Source organism: Osmia lignaria, chromosome 4 (assembly GCF_051020975.1).
Source record: "Osmia lignaria lignaria isolate PbOS001 chromosome 4, iyOsmLign1, whole genome shotgun sequence".
In the NCBI taxonomy this organism is placed as follows: domain Eukaryota; kingdom Metazoa; phylum Arthropoda; class Insecta; order Hymenoptera; family Megachilidae; genus Osmia; species Osmia lignaria.
In genome coordinates this window covers 10200624-10216990 of record NC_135035.1, presented here as the reverse complement: position 1 = coordinate 10216990, position 16367 = coordinate 10200624, and the positions used below count along the sequence as shown (strand labels likewise).

Genomic DNA, 16367 nt, shown 5'->3' with positions numbered 1-16367 from the left:
GCCCCGATTCATAAACTGGAACTTATTCTTTCCTTTTTTGCCGATAAAGGAGCAAAAAGGCGCGGCGAATGAGAATTTCAACCACCTGTTACACCGCAAAACCACCCCCTTTCTCATCGACTGAATGCTTAAACTGATTTATCGACAGACACCGTGAAATTTGTTGAATGCCCTTAGCGTTGTTCGACGAACGCTCGATTCGCCTTCTAGTCGTTGAAATTCTTAATTCCGACGTTGATTTACGATCCTAAAAAGAAACACCCTAATTTTCTTCGATACCTGACTCTTAGAGGACGCGAGATTATGTATACACGCGGTTTAAACATTTATTAGCCCCGCTACGTCATGATCTAAGAGGAACATTGGTTTTACGTTAATCAGATTGGAAAGGGCGGAGGTATTTCCTAAAAAAATTGACACATTTTTTGTAGGTCTGAAAGTTCCCTTGGGGGTGGTAAGATGGCAGCACGATAGTATCTCGAACAATAGGATTGAATTTTTTATAAGTTTCTTAAAAAATTGTTGAACTTAACTAGAATACCTATCACGATTAATTATTTTACATTTATTAATGAGTTCTTGTGAAAATAGCTTTGTAAGAAAATCAAACTCCTAACATTAAAAAATGATGGGGTATTATATACCCCAATTAATCTTTTTTTTTCAATTTAAATTACTTTTCATTTTCATTTTAAAATTTGAAACGCTGGTCACCGATGACCATCATGATCAGCCAATATATTAAACAATGTCGATACTTTAATTTACCAAAATCGTGTTATGCATATTCTTTTATTCTACTATAAAATTGAAATGCATTTTCAATGAATGATTTCGTTGAAAACGAAAGAAGAACGAATTTTAATTCCACCACGACGGATAGTTTTTCCCCGCGTCGCGGAATTCCGTCTTGTGTCTCGCGCGAGGCATCGAAGTCGCCGATTCGTCGGCGCGCGGCTGAGATTAATATCAGGAAGACCTTTTCGATATTCACGCTTACAATTATAACAGCCGAGATACAGATACTGGCTCGTGGTCGGAATAACCATGGGCGCAGCCATCTATACGCTATATCACGTGTATAAATAATTACTCCGGCGCGCAGCAATTACTATAAGTTATAGCCTAGCCGGCACAATTTGCAATGTCAAGACATAAACACTGCTACCGCTTACATTTGAATACATTAAAGTGGCACGGGATGGCCTGATTGGTCGAACGGGAGTGGCTCAAGCCCTGTATCGTTACGTGAGCTACGATCTGGTTGACGATTTTTATTACGGAAACGATCATCCCGTTGGCTCCGGGCGTTCGTTGCCTTTTCTGCCGCACTTGCACTCCCCTTTTACTATTGCCTTTCCCTGATTGATGCCCATTCCCATTCCATTCCCGATCTCCTCGCTAAACTGGATTTGCGATTCCCGATCGATCTTGAAGTATTTACGACGCTCGTAATCCCGATAATTTCATTGGTCAATTGTTTTATGACAATTCGAGAAGATCGACGTTCAGTCTCTATGCTACTTGTAGAAGATCGAAAGGGTTTAATAGACCGTAGTTCACGAGAGTTTCTCCAATTAGAGACGTGGGATGATTTTTGTGAAAAGAGAGTAACTGACGTGACATTGAGCTTTGTTCTCAAGAGAAACTTAATATGTACTTGTCTTAGAAGATAAATAATTAAATAGAGCACGTATAGCAATTATTACAAAATTTATCGACTGAATTCGTAAAATGGATTCGGTCGTGCAAATTGAAACAACGTTTGATTTATTGATCACCTCCGACCACAGCAATCACTGAACTAAAAACGTCCCTTTTATTTTCTCTCGGAAAAGAAGCAAATAAAATCTCACCGCTATTCTATCCTCAAGAAACGAGCTCACCGCACACTGTAATCCGTAATTCAATCTCGCCGTGCAACACCAAAAAATATCTGAATTTCGAAACAGGCAACGCGTCCATCGAACGACACCCATAACCTACCCAGCTAGTAGCGATCGATTTTGAAGTGGATCGGCAAATCACCGGTGAAAATCATCGGTGCAACTTGTTTCCGTTACACAGTGGTCAACCGAGGGCGAGTGTCTCGGAGCGGCGGATATAGCAATCGCGGAGTGTTTTTCGCGTTGTTATATCTCGGCTTGGTCCGATCGCGGGTACGGCATAGAACCATGCACCCTGTAGAATCAGCAAAAGAGGAGAGGAGCGGTTTCGTCCGCGCGTATAGTGCGGCTGCCAGGCCATTTGCCTCTGCGGTCTCTTGATTCCTAGCGACTAAATTTTCATCTGTACTCATTCAAGTTTTAATGTGTTTTTGCGGCATCAGTCATTCAAACTTAATCAACAACCAGTTACGCGCTGGTTCAAACGCGCGCGCGCGGGCGCCCTCGCCTCTGTTCATTCCTCGTTCCAGCAACCATACAAACAGACAGAAAGACACACACACATTGGTTCGTCGGTTCTCATGTTTGTGTCAGTATGGAAGAGTGTGTGGGCGCGACGGAATATTGGTCGGCCGCTCTGTGACGAGAGCGTATTAATTATAACTCTGGTCAGAGGAACGTCAAGAGATGCTTTTGCAGATACCTACGATAAATTGTCGGTTTACCAGCAAATCTCATTTCCAAACCCCGCCATTTTTCCGCTCGTTTGTCCACGCCCATCGGCCAGAGAACAACGCTATGCCCGCGCTAGCGATCGCGGTATTCCCTTTCCTTTACCGGCTTACGTATGTACGTACACACGTGTGTACACACGTCCGACACCGGTCGTACGCGACTGTCGCGTGCACAAGAGTGCAATGACAGCGAAAGGGAGAACGCTTTTATCCAATAAACTTGATACGGGTAATAGGAATGTCGGCATTGACTGTCTTGTCGCGCGTTAACAACGCGACTCTTCTCTTATCAACCGGATCGGACCGTACCGTGCGTGGATGAACCGAGGGAATTTTTAAGGGGATCGGAATTTGAATTTTATCATTTTTGAGAATAGCGAAAGAATGCTATCAAATTATGATTTTTAAGGTATAACTCATATAAAATACTTAGCAACCTAATACACAAAGCTTCGTTTCTTCCTAAACAACCTGAGATCATCTGAACAGAGAAGAATTTTAATTACAAAATTCCATCAGAAAAATCACATTTCGCTTAAACAGTTTCAATTACTGGAATGCACGTCTCGTAGGAAGCGCCGTCAAGAGTCAGGCGAGGGAAGTTAAAAGGGGGCTCGCAAAGCGTGTGACGAGGCAAAAGAGAAACGGAAATAAAATCCGAACCAATTGTCCAATCTCCAAACACATTCCCCGGTTGGCTCCTGGTTACGAAGTTTTACCGTGTACACGCGTGCCGAATTAGCCGAGTGTAGCGGAGAGAGAAGTGTCGGGGCAAGTAGTAGGAGAGACATTTATTTGCCTGTCGCTGGGACCAGTTGGAAACTTCTGCATCCCGTGCCGCTACCGAAGGGAGAGAAACAAGATCGACGTTATCCCCGCAGGTGGAAAGGGAAACGTTAAAAAGACGAGGAAGAAAGCACGCGACCCTCGAACGTATAGAGGGGTAGGAGAGAAAGAAAGGAAGATAAAAGGACTCGTTCACGATGTAGTAGAAAACTCGAAAGAGAAACGAGGACGGTTGGTGAAGGTGTTGAAGCGTGACCAAGGGAAAAAGAAGGGGATGGGGGAGGGGAAAAGGAAAACAGAACGGGAGAGTGTAAGCGTTGGGATTTGTGTAAAGGTGTCCGTGTGTAATCCGTGATCGTGTGAGGGCAAACCGAGTAAGGGGTCTCTGGGTAGAGACTAGAAGGGAGGTCCGAAGAGCAGGGAGGAGCAAGCATGTTTTATTAAGTGCGTCGCGCGTGGAAAAAGCGCGAGGCAATTTTCAGGTGCTAAAGGGAACGCTGATAACACGAGACCACATTTGAAACAGTCCGTTACACTTTTCGACTCGTTATTTTCTGCCATCTCGCGTTCACCCATGGACTTCTACTTAACGCCCTCCGGATAACGACCTCGTGCCCTTCGAGGGTGAAATTTGATTTTTCCTGTTTTCACTCGTACGCCCTTCCACCTGGCTAATTCCCGGCTGACACAGTGATACTGAAATTACCTGTACCGAGACTTTCCCACGTACACTTCTCGCTCGAATACGATCATCAAAATTACGCTCATTTTACTAATTATTTAAACAGCAACTTTAGAGTTCCTTTTTATTTCTATATAATAGTAATTTCCTCTAACTAGATTTTTGTTCAAATTAAATATAATAATATTTAATCGTAAACTTTGGAAAGAAGGGTAGAAAAAATACCAGCGCGATGGTGTTCATGCGCCATCGGTTCATCCAGATTTCACCCCCTTCTCTCTCTGATCAGCGTATCAAACATTTTCCCCGGTCCTTAGCGGTATTAACGTTGTCCGAAAGACAAAAAAGGATTGCATACATCGTTAACGCGTACCTATACGTACCGAGGAAGCAAGCCATCTATTATTTCACCCGTCAATGAGATGTGTCAGCGGTGACGGGTATACGTCATCCGCGGTGTTCGTCCGGCAGCGGACGAGTCGGTGCAGGGGTTCGCAGAGATAACCAGACAGGAGGAACAGAGATAGATGAACGAGGAGACGGTTCGATGGAGAAAGAGGCAGATCACCAGGCCGAGAAAGGGAGAACAAAAAAAAGAGAAGAAAAAAGAAAAAAATAGCCGGGGAAAGTGGAGAGGCGTCGACAAAGTGAGAATTAATATTCAATCGCATTAACGAATCGTCGCTGGCGACGCCATCGTTATACCAGAAACGTACGCGTACGGTAGCTCGAGGAACGGTGGGAGAGATGTGGGGGAGTCACAGAAAACGGGCTAGCTGAAACAACCCCCTTTGGCCCCCAACCCCTGCGAGAGCGTCGCTCCATCTCGCTCGAAGCGCGACGCCAAATGAAAATACCGAAGGACAATGGAAATACTAATGATTGATTGGATACGAAAAAGAATTATAATTGAAAAAAACGCGGAGTGCTGACCAAAAAAAAAAAAAGGGGCGAGCACGGGCACCGGTTGGTTGAAGCGAGACGGAACGACGAAGAAAGACAACGTTAACCGGAACGCGTGCGGAGAAACAGAGAAGGCGAACGAACTATTGGGAATAATATATCAATACCCATCGAAGCCACGCATACGAATGCGACGATACCGTGGAGCCATTTCGGAGGCAAGGGGCGAAGGGGTTCGACGGAGACCTGGGTAACGGTGTACACGGGGTAAGGGGTCGAAAGGGTGGCCGTTCGGAAAGAGTAAAAAATATTACACCCTCACACACTGGCGCCGACTCGCGGATGAAACGGGCACTAACCAATACCAATAACGGGCGGCACAAAAGAACGACCGGTCGGTGCGCGAAAAACAGACCCACACCAGCGGCGATCACGATGCCTAGCTGGCATTATAGCTTTTCACGTACCCGGTGGCTTCTCGATAACCTTTCAGGCCAATCTGTCGCTTCGCCACTGTCAAACATCTCGCTACCTTAATATTTGATAATGTTCGCCAAACATTGTCTAGATGCAATTCTTCTTAATCAAGAATTCTACGAATTACAGGATCGTACTGAACATACTAACACATAATTTTGTGGATTTGATTGTAACATGCATGTAAATCATTGAGCTTGTTCCTCTTTGTTGGAATCATTAATTAACACGTTAAACGCCGCAGTGAAAACAGATACGTATATTACAACACGCTGTAATTGTAATTATTCAGCATACGATTTTCATTTGCCAATTTAAACTTTCCAGATAATCTAATTTATCTTTCAATAAAATAGATTTCATTGGACAATAAATTAGATTATCAACGAAAGATAATGTAAATAATAATTTCATCTTTAAAATATATTCATGGTTCCTGACGAATCGATCGCTAAAAATCTGCTCATTCGAAACGATATTAATTCGATGCCGTCTGTACCTGTTCGTAAAGTATAAGCGACACGATTCTTATCGTAAAAAAGGAGAAGCAGTGTTCGGTCCCGGGCCGGGCGTCGCGACGCGTCACGCTGACAGCTAGGCGTCTAGTTTCTCGTTCAGGGCGACCCTGTAGATGCCACGTACCGTGCACACGGGATGGGTGGGCACGAAGCGCGCGTTTAGCATTTGAAAAAAACCCTCGACGGCTGACCGCCTCGCCCGAATCTCCCATACACACCCGCGCAAACAAAAGGCTGCTACATTTAGCATTAAAAAAGCACGCGGACCAGCTCGACTGTGGGCTACTACCTGGGCCAGAGGGGGTGAGAACGGTAGGTGGAGGGCGAAGGAGGTGGAGAAACGATGCAGCCCGATGCCAGTTACTCTCATCTCCGTAGCCGGACATGCGGCCCTCTTCTACTATTGTCCGACTATACGCACACGGTAGCCGAGCAAAACGACAGAGAAAGAAGATCTACTCGTTTCACAAGGGTGAAACAAAGACAGGAAGATCGAAACGTACGGGACGTTGGTATGGGCGCCTGGATCGGGACAGAAGTGGTTGATGCATTGGGACAAACACATTTGGCATTAAAAAAAGCTCCGACGGTACGTGTGTTCCGCGGAAACGGCGTTCCTCCACCCGACAGCCGTCTCGTGTAAGCGAACCGAGGGTTGCACCCGTAGGGGTTCGCGATACGGATCTGTGTCTCTGTGTATGTGTGAATTTGAGCGAAAGAAAACGGACACGGGTGAAACGTTTCTGTTCGCACCGTGTATCCTTCTGGTTATGTCTTTTATCCAATTTCTGTTGCTCTGTTAACGCGTTGATGATGGACATTCTTTTTGGTTACTTTTATTTTTCAAAGTGGAAACTTGGAATTAAATGAAGGTATCGGTACAATTAGGAACGGAGCAGGGTGAGTTTAACCCCCGAAAAATGTAGACGAAAATTTGAAGATTCTAAACGTCCAAGGTGCGAAACGAAGAAACTTTCATCCCCGATTTTTCGCGTATTATCCGCGTCCAGTTTACGCTCGATGGGTGTCCTCGCCTCGTCCAAATGCTGCTGCACGGCCGAGGGTTTCCATCATTTTTTTTGTCCGCGTTACTGCACTTCTATTTTCATTCCGCCTCACGTTCCGCAGGCCCGCTCGTGGTGGAGGAGAAAAAATGTGTTCCCCGAACACGATTGATAGGTATGAGCGTGCGGCAACGCGCGTTTGTATACGTGCCCGTGTAGAAGATGACAGAGAAATTATACAAACCGCGGAGAAAGCGAGAGGTGAAAAGGGTTAGTCGTTGGTAATACGTATATCTTTGTCTCCACCTGCTACCAGGTGGAAGTAGTTATCAAGTATAGTTTATTAGTGAGAAGACATTTCTGGAGGAAGAACGAAAGCTTGAAACAAACTTTCTTTCTTTTTTCAGATATATTTTCATATCGCTGATAATTTTTTTTTTTTAATTTCCCCCCAATTGTGGGATTTTCGATTATTTGGTATCACTTTGTTAAATAACAGTAAACAATTTTAAATGATGATCAAATGCTTACTCTTCGTAAGTTCGGAAGAGAATTTGCATGATTCGCGTAGAGTCGGTAAACATTCATGTGGGAATTTAATGTACTCGTTGTTATCGTACACCTTGCAAACGACAATTTTAAACATTACTGTGTGAATATGCGAAGTCAAATATACGCAGGTGCCCAAGGGATTAAGGCAGGCTCGGTCGGATAAACACGAAGTTTCGTGAACGAAATTTCCAAATCACGCGATTGAATTTAATCACGTGTACTTTAAATGAAACAACGAGATCGCGCAAACATTACACTACAGGCAAAGATCCTGTCTATCCAGCCAATTAATGAGAGAAACGGCGCTGTCAAATGAATAGATTTCTTATGAAAAAAATGAAAAAAGTTGTTGAAGTAGCTAAGAAGCAGCAGTATCGAGTAATAAACAATCATTGATCGAGGAGTTCGAAGAAATGGCAATAAAACAACAAGAAAAAAAAAAGAAGAAAAACTGTTGAAAGAATGAAAGTTACGTGGAAGGGGTTGATCGGTTGCCCGCCCCTCTCTCGTCCAGCGGATAATTAAAAATAGTCCCCGCGGCCCTTTACTCCTTTTTCGCGGCTCATTAAATCGACTATAAATTATGCATCGAAAATTACAGCCAGGCCATCCGAATATCGGTACGAACTCGGCCCACCCCGCAACCCCCCGGTGGCAGCGTCACGGCATAATAAGCAATTTGTAATCAAGAGGCGTCGTACGGGTGTTATAGTTAGTAAGAAATCCAATGGAAACCCCCTCGTCCCATCCGTGGACCGCGGCACGACGGGCAAGCTGAAGGGGCTGGAGCGTGGTGGAACGCGTAAAAAGAATTGCAAATTGCGAATTAGCATTATGCACCGTCTACTCAAATCGTTATTATCCATGAAAGTTCTACTCGTCGTTGCTGCTCGGCTTCGACCCTGCCCCCGGGGATGCGCTTTGTCGCGATACTCGCCCCGACAAATCGGATTCGCGTCGTTTCGAGCGGCGACGCAACCGGTTATTACGCAGGAACAGGAGGAAAATTAAATATCGCGTGCGTGCATGCGTCGCTGTTCCCTCGAAAAAATAGCTGATAAACCAGGAAAGAACCGCATTGTTTCAACGCTGGCTGCCTGGAATTCCTCGACCCACCTGTTCTTGTTTCATCCGTCAGCTTTTTCAACGAACCGGTGATAGGGAAGCCGGTTTTATTCAAAGTGCCTTATACAAATTTGTTTAACACTTGAACAGTGGATGTTATGACACGAAAAATATCATTTATGAAATCATAGATAATCGATGTTCTAATTCGCAATTTGAACTATGGAAATTGTACCAATTTTCAAATGTATCGGTTTATCGATTAGGAAAAAATTTCATTTTTATATACCAGTATTTCGCAAAGTCCATGATCGATGTTTACTTTGAAAAACAGCATTTTAAAGTAGTGACACAGGGAAAATACGAGTGACGGAAGTCTTGGTGGATCGCGCGTGTCCACCACGTTCCGGTGCCGAATTTAAATAGTGGCCTGGTCGTAATATTGCATTAATAAATGGAATTAGCGAAACAGTAAAGTGCTTTTAACGGGCTGTGTCTATCCTGACTCCTCTAATATGACAAATACACCATGGCGGTTGGCTGCCGGTTTCGTCGTTCTTGCATTCATTAAATGACGCCGACAATGCGGCCCGCGCGATTATTAATGGCACCGTATCAAAATCAATTTTCATTTGTTCAATACTTATGTACGTTGCAATCCAATTTGCACTACCGTACCGTTGCCCCTCGTCCCCCTCGACACCGCGAGTTTTACTGTAATTGAAAGTCCTCGAAAATTTCGACCGGATACCAAGGAAAGATGCGACCGAAGGATCGACGATATCGTGGCAGCTTTTCGTTGAATAATTATTAAGTCTGTCCGATTATAACATTTGCTCCTCCACGGCTATTTTTCTCGCCGCTTATAACCGCTCGAAAACGCTCGCTGACCCGGTTTTTTATCGTTCCCATTGCCGCTACCAAATTGGATGGAATTTTCTGAATTGATCATTAATATTCGCTCGCGAGAGCGATAATATACGACTTGATTACTTTTTTAAAACATGGATGGAAAGTGAAAAAGATTCGACATCAAATCGAATAACCGAAATGGTACGAATAAGGAATGATAACTTTTGATTAAATTAATTTATCTTGGTCCACTTTTCTTATTTGGAAATATTATGTACGAAATATTCTTATCGTATTAATTTAACGTGTCATTTATTGTACGAATTCAATTAGAGGTATGCAAAATGTAAAAGTGCAATGTATGGTAGAGTATACGATTGAATACGAGTATTTGGATATGCAGAATCTAAATTTGTTTTAAAATACGTTAATAAGGAGGATAATGATTCTTATTTCGAAAATACTCGTATTCAATCGTACATTCCACCATAGATTCTATTTACATGAAACCTCGTATCAAATTCCTAAAACATTATTAATTTATAATTCAAAGGCGACCTCTGCATGAAAACAATTCAAAGGCGACCTCTGCATGAAAACATCTTATTCTAAAAAGTTATCAAATTGTAATTCAAAGATAACTTCTGCATGAAATCTTATATCAAATTCCTAAAAAATTGTCAATTTATAATCTAAAGCTAACCTCTGCATGAAACCATACATTAAATTCCGAAAAAGTTATCAAATTATAATTCAAAGATAACCTCTGCATGAAATCTTATATCTAATTCCTCAAAAATTATAAATTTATAATTAAAAGATAACCTCTGCATGAATTCTTATATCTAATTCCTTAAAAATTATACGTTTATAATTCAGAGATAACCTCTACATAAGAAACTTTCCCACACTAGGATAAGATTCGAACACATTCAACGAAACTCGTGTTATTAATATTAGAAACATCGTAAAACAATTAATAAATGTGTGGAAATTATTTGACTTACCCAGTCAGCTGCGTATGCGATCTCTGCAGGAGTAGGTTGCTCACTCTACGAAGGTTGATACGTAAATAACAACACAAAGCCTATCCGAAGCCGCTAGGCGTCTTGCGAACAGGCCATCTTGAAACCGTGCTAGGGAAAAAGTTAATCCGTTTAGATAAACACTAGAATTATTGGCGCGCGACGGTCGACCTATCGAATCGTGTACTCATTCGGTCTTGAGGCTTCCTGGTGTCAACACGTGTTTGGAAGGCCGAATAAACAAAGTTTATGTCTAAACCAAGTGTACACGTTCACATTCCACGGATGTCTACAGTGTGGTCTACAGTAAAAGTAAGTAAATTATATTCTTTTGTTTAAAACGTTCAATTTTTACTGCGTAATAGTTAAACAATCGAATTCTCTGTTAAACACTTTAACTACCACGTGTATCCAATATGGCTGATTTCATATTATTAGAAATATTCATGTTCTTTGACTTGCTTAACTGATGAAACTGATGAATAATGAAATATTTTGAAAATATCTAACGATTGACATCTTCTATGACTATCACCGGCACCAAAATTTGCACTAACCTCAACATTGTGCATTTTTCGAACATAACTATATCATAATCACATATTACATATCCCATACATAAGATCTTTAAAGATAAAAATAATACTTAATAGAATTTTCAACAACTTTAACGTGGTAGTCAAAGTGTTAAACCGAGTACGAACCAAAAATTGATTTCATCAACAAAGAGTAAAATTTGCTGTTCGATGAAAATTAAATTGGCAAATGGTCAAAATATGAATTTTTTTTACAACGAGTACTCTTCAATGCGTAATTCCATAGAATTTCGAGTAATCTTCGGCATCATGAAGAGCCGTACCGCAATATCCAGAAAAATGAATATTCCGTGAAAGCCTTCGAACAATTTTATCGCTTTTTCGACATGCAATTTATTCAGTCGTTTAAACCTCACCAGATATTTTTGCATTACAATTCCAATGTAAATTTCGTGCGGGTAGTTTGATTCGTCGGATGTCACAGTTCCTCCATCGGCAGGTAGGGAACGAAAATAATAACAAAACATCATCCACGCGATGGATCGATCGATTAACGAGCACGATAACGAGCAAGTAATTAAAGAAAAACTCTCGAAAGATTTGCCGGGGGTAGAAACACATCTTGAGCGAAGATTTCTTGGCCGGAAGTTGCGGACCGTTGACGAAATAAAGGTCCGGTCCGGTAATAATACCGTGAGAGATCAACGAAGCGGTAGGAGATCTCGAAGAAACCTAATTAACTCGCTTCTTTCGAATTGTACTATTTTTCCGCGATCGTTGCTAAGACGAAGGAAAAAAGTAAAGAGTCGTAAAAAAAAATGGGACGGGCGGGGAATACAAAGTAGATAAGAGGGTGGAGCGCAGTGACGTATTTCAAGATAAAGTGTGAATAAATTATTTCATGTTTCTTTTATTATATATTTGGACCCGGTAATTTGAATTATAATAGATATGTTATTAAATTTATTCACACTTTTTCGCGAAACGCGCCACTGAGCGAAGGAAGGAAAGGTCCGAGTGGTCAGGATAAAGACGAACGGAAGGTAGACACAGCGAGAAAGGGACGAAAGAAAGAAAATCAACGAGTTTCGACCGGTAGAAAGTTGAAAAGAGAAGGGCAGAGAAGTAGTAGGTGCAAGGGTGAGCGTGGCCGGTCTCGAAACTACCAAACTACTTTTCAAGCTGCCCCCGCGGCCCTGGCAAGATTATAATTAAAACGTCGCGCTGCGCTGGATAATAAATTAATGCATAATTAACATAGCTAATTATAATACCGGCTGAAATTTTTCTCGTAACTCGCAACACACTGGTACCTCGCATGCAGAGGCAGTGCAGCCTGGTAATTTATGATCGGACATGAAAAATTACCGTCTCGGGGGGGAGGTTTAATCATCCTCGAACCACCCCTCTCCCCCGTCAAGCTGCAACGTATTCGTCGACCTTTTGCCAACCAACGAACACACGTTCGTGCCATCCTATGGACTTAATAACTTATTATAATTCGACGCAACGTTCTGGAGAAGCTGAATCGACAAATTCTTGACCATGTTTGAAACTTTGAACACAGGGTAGAGATATAGTTACAGGGTGGACGATATTTTGCATCGTTTTATATCTTATCAGATTGATTTTTAAAATTCGTACGAAAGTTGCTTTCTGTGATTTGTAACAAATAAGAGACGAAACAGAAGAGGGTGGAAGATGCAGGGGTTGAGCCGAGAGAAAATCGAGGGGTTCAGAGAGGCAAATTCAGTTAGGGAATGATGAATTTTAAAGGGACTGGATTTGTATTTCTATTTCTCGATTTTCTATAAGACTTTGCAAAAAACATCATTTTTATATCAATTATCAAAAGATCAATTTTATAAATAGCCTTCTTGCATCTTCGTTATTTTATTATTAAAACATAAAAACTGTCTTCATAAACAATTCTCTCCATCCATCGTCGGTTAAATTAAGCCTAATAATTCACTTACAATTCCATCGTGCCCATCTCTCGCGAGTTTCCGCGTTCATCTTTTCCGCTCGGTTAAATCCGGCTCATCAGGGAAGTGCAGCGATCGGACTGGTCTGTTTAAAAACTTTGTCGCGAGTTACAATTACGCTCGTACACAATCGCACCGAGTTGCATACAGGTGCATCAAGTTCGAATCAGACAGTTAAAGCAGAGGAGCGTACACGTACATCGAAAGATGAAAAGTTTCCATACGTCGAGCGTCCTGACGCGGTAATAGAATACGGTCTGTTCGTTAATTGACTTATAAAAAGCTTAAATAATTAAATTAGCATTAAAAGCCGTCGCGAGTCGAGGCCCTGTCGGCTATCCTATAATTCAACATTGTTCTTTATTTTCCTGCCAGTGGTAGCTACGTGAAAGCTGCTGCTGGTCTTTTTCAAAGCGGACACACCGCACGCGCGTTAATTCATTAGTCCTCGCTATACATCGTTCTCACGAGTAAAACTTGGTCCGGTTTTTTAGATTCCCTCTGTCACGGCTTTTCGAGCGATCCGGAAAGCCCTTCTAGAAACGGTTTCCTACGGTAATAATTTACACTCCATACGAGCCGCTACTTTCTCCCCGCTCTTTGATGTTATTTAGGCGCGGCGATATATCGGTAAACCGTGGAAGTAATAAGCGGAGCCTTTTTATTCCATAAATATTTAGAACCGTCAGCCGGACACACGGCTCCGTTTGGCTATCCATAAATCGATACCCCTCGATCGATGATTTAGACGACAACGTCGGCTCGTATCTATGAAAATTTATAGAAAACTTCCGAGTTATTATCACTGTGCCAAATGTATTCTGTTTGGACTTTCGAGATAGAAAGGCCACCTAGGGTGGCTCCGAAGAGGGATCCAACAGGGTGGCATAGAAACGTCATTAGACCTCTCGATTGCTATAGTAACTTTATTTCGTAATTTCTCAAGGCATCGATGTTTTTTCCAAAATAATCAGCTAGGCAAGCCATAAAATCTTTCGTACGAGTCCCAGCGTGTCTCAACATATTCCACGGGTGACCATCGCACCCGGAAAGCGTGCAACGGTCCGGTAACAAAATACTCCCCCAGCGCTGGGTATATAACTTTGCTGGGACAACGCGGGTCGCATCGTTTGTCGAAAAAATCTACAAAATCGCCGGCCGTTAGCCGGTTAAAATCGCGCAACACGACGATCGCTTAGGCACGACACGCCACGAATGCACTAGCGTCGTAGTAATTTGTCCGCGTTATACGAACCGGTCATGGGGCCGGTCCGCCAACCCTGGACCCCTCTGGTCTCTATCTCTCGCCCCTCGCGGCGTTTCGACGGCGAAGGGGGGCTGCAGGCGACGGGCGGCACGGCGAAAATGCAGACAAATGAGTTAAAAAACGCGGGTTGCATCGCCGTGGCCGGCGTCGGTAGAGCCGGCGTTGCCGGCGATTTGACATTGTCGAAAGTTAATCAATGCCTCGGTGGCGGGTTGCAGAGAGCTCACCAGAGAGGGGTGAAGAGGGCGCGAGGGAAACAGACAAGAGGGAGAAAGAGACAGGCCGGAAAGAGGGAGAAAGCTGAATCGTGCAGCCCCGCCCGTGCGCCGTTTCGTCAATTTTTTAAAATTAAATCACTATCTGTCCTTGTTAAATGCATTTCCCGAAACCACCCCGTGCTGCAGCTTGCTCTCTGCCCGCCGCCACCGCCACCGCCGTTACCCTCCCGCCCGTATACCGTTCGCGCGCGCTATTGTGCCACTCTTCCCCGTCGATCCACGTGCTGCGCCTAATGACAGACAGTTGGCCGCGAAAAAAAGTGTGTAAATCTGCTGGAACGAGGCAGACAGAGATACACCGATCGAAGTGCAGCCGATCGTCCGTCGGCGTACAGGGTGCATCGAGAGGAGCCGGGAGAGAATCAGAGAGAGCTCGAAAGAGAGACGGAGACATGGTGGCCGCGAGTACCGTAAGAGAGAGGAACGGCTCCGAAACGGCTATGGTGAAGAACGGAAAGAGGATGGGTACGAAAGAGATAGGAACAACGCCATCGCGGACTCATATATAGATGGCGGGTACGTCCTGGTCTGGCGGAGCGCGGCCATTCCGGTAAAACGCACCGGAATAAAAATAATGGCTGGAAATGGACACGAAGGGGGGTACACCGGCACCTCGTCATTTTTTTCTATTAGCCGAAACTTACAAACACCAGGGGCTTCCGGCCATTTCCGAGCGCACTGTCCACCGCCAAACTGCTCCGCCGACCGTGTCCCTGGTTATGCCACGTCGAAGCTCGAAACGCCACGCGGATAGTTCTCCCCCCATCCATCGCGGCTTACAAAAATCGTGGCCATATTTTTGTTTCAGACTTTCCTGTAACCTCTTTTTTTTTCCTCCCCTCTATTTTTCGTCGCGTTGTTTTGTCGTTTTTTTGTTTTTTTTTGGGGGGGCTTTTTTTTTGTTGCTACGCTTTGCTCGACGCGATGGGAACATTGAAGGAGCTGAAGCGGCGTTCAACGGCGCGATTAAAACGTCATCCGCGCGGTGCAAATGACGACACTTTTTTTCCCGCGGACGGTTTCGAGGGTGGGCGACCGAGCACCGCCGCGAATAATTCAGTCGCTTCATTGTCGTTATTAATTTCGCGGGGGAAAAAAAATACCACCGCACGGTGTTTCGAATGGGTTCAACTTATGCCGCTCTTTGGCTGCGCACCGTTCTGTGCATCGCGTGGATAACACCGCCCCCGCCGCTTCCGGCCCGTTCAAGGGAAAACCTGGAAGATGAATGGCGAACAGTCTGTGCTACTGAATCGGGGGAACGTTTTAGAAGATGCATGGTATTGCGTGGGTCAGGGTACCGTGATGGAATTTTACGTAAAGCTCGTAAAGGCTTAAGTACAGTGCAATTTAATCAATTTGAGAAATTCGTGGTCTAAAGACTTTTATTATTTCTAACATCGCCTGAAACAGTTTTAAGAAGATATGTAGATTGAAATAACAAAAGTATCTGTTAAAATATAACTCTTCAGAGGGGCTCGGTTAAACAAAAAGGACACCAAACGAGAAAGGATGAAAAGTTTGTCCCCTTTGTTCGGGATCGAGTTCGAACTCATTCGTATGCGGGCCGAAAAGCCCTAAGACGTAACGTACGCGTTTCGTTAAAGCGGATCAGGCGAAGGGCAGGCAGAAAATTATGCGCAATTAACGTCAGTCAACTATACTTATGTTACAGTCGCGAGGCAAGACATTTATGTACACCGAGCGTACACGCAATTTTATGTGCACGGATACATCTTCCGGTAATCATATACGGCGATGCCGGCCTTAAACGGAGACATTAGGAGCGACGGAGCCGAATGAAATTAACGATGTTC

The 16367-nt window shown here is 43.6% G+C and overlaps 1 long non-coding RNA gene across 3 annotated transcripts in view; it reads right to left on the bottom strand.

Moving 5' to 3' along the window:
• The window catches only part of LOC117603297 (uncharacterized), a 74909-nt gene extending 64139 nt beyond the window's left edge, over positions 1–10770 (bottom strand). For 2 of the 3 annotated variants that reach the window (XR_004581189.2, XR_004581190.2), the window contains exon 1: positions 10467–10770. This is a non-coding gene — a long non-coding RNA (uncharacterized LOC117603297). The remainder of the gene's footprint in view (positions 1–10466) is intronic. The other variant, XR_004581188.2, reaches the window with a different exon arrangement.
• Positions 10771–16367: the final 5597 nt, after the last annotated feature.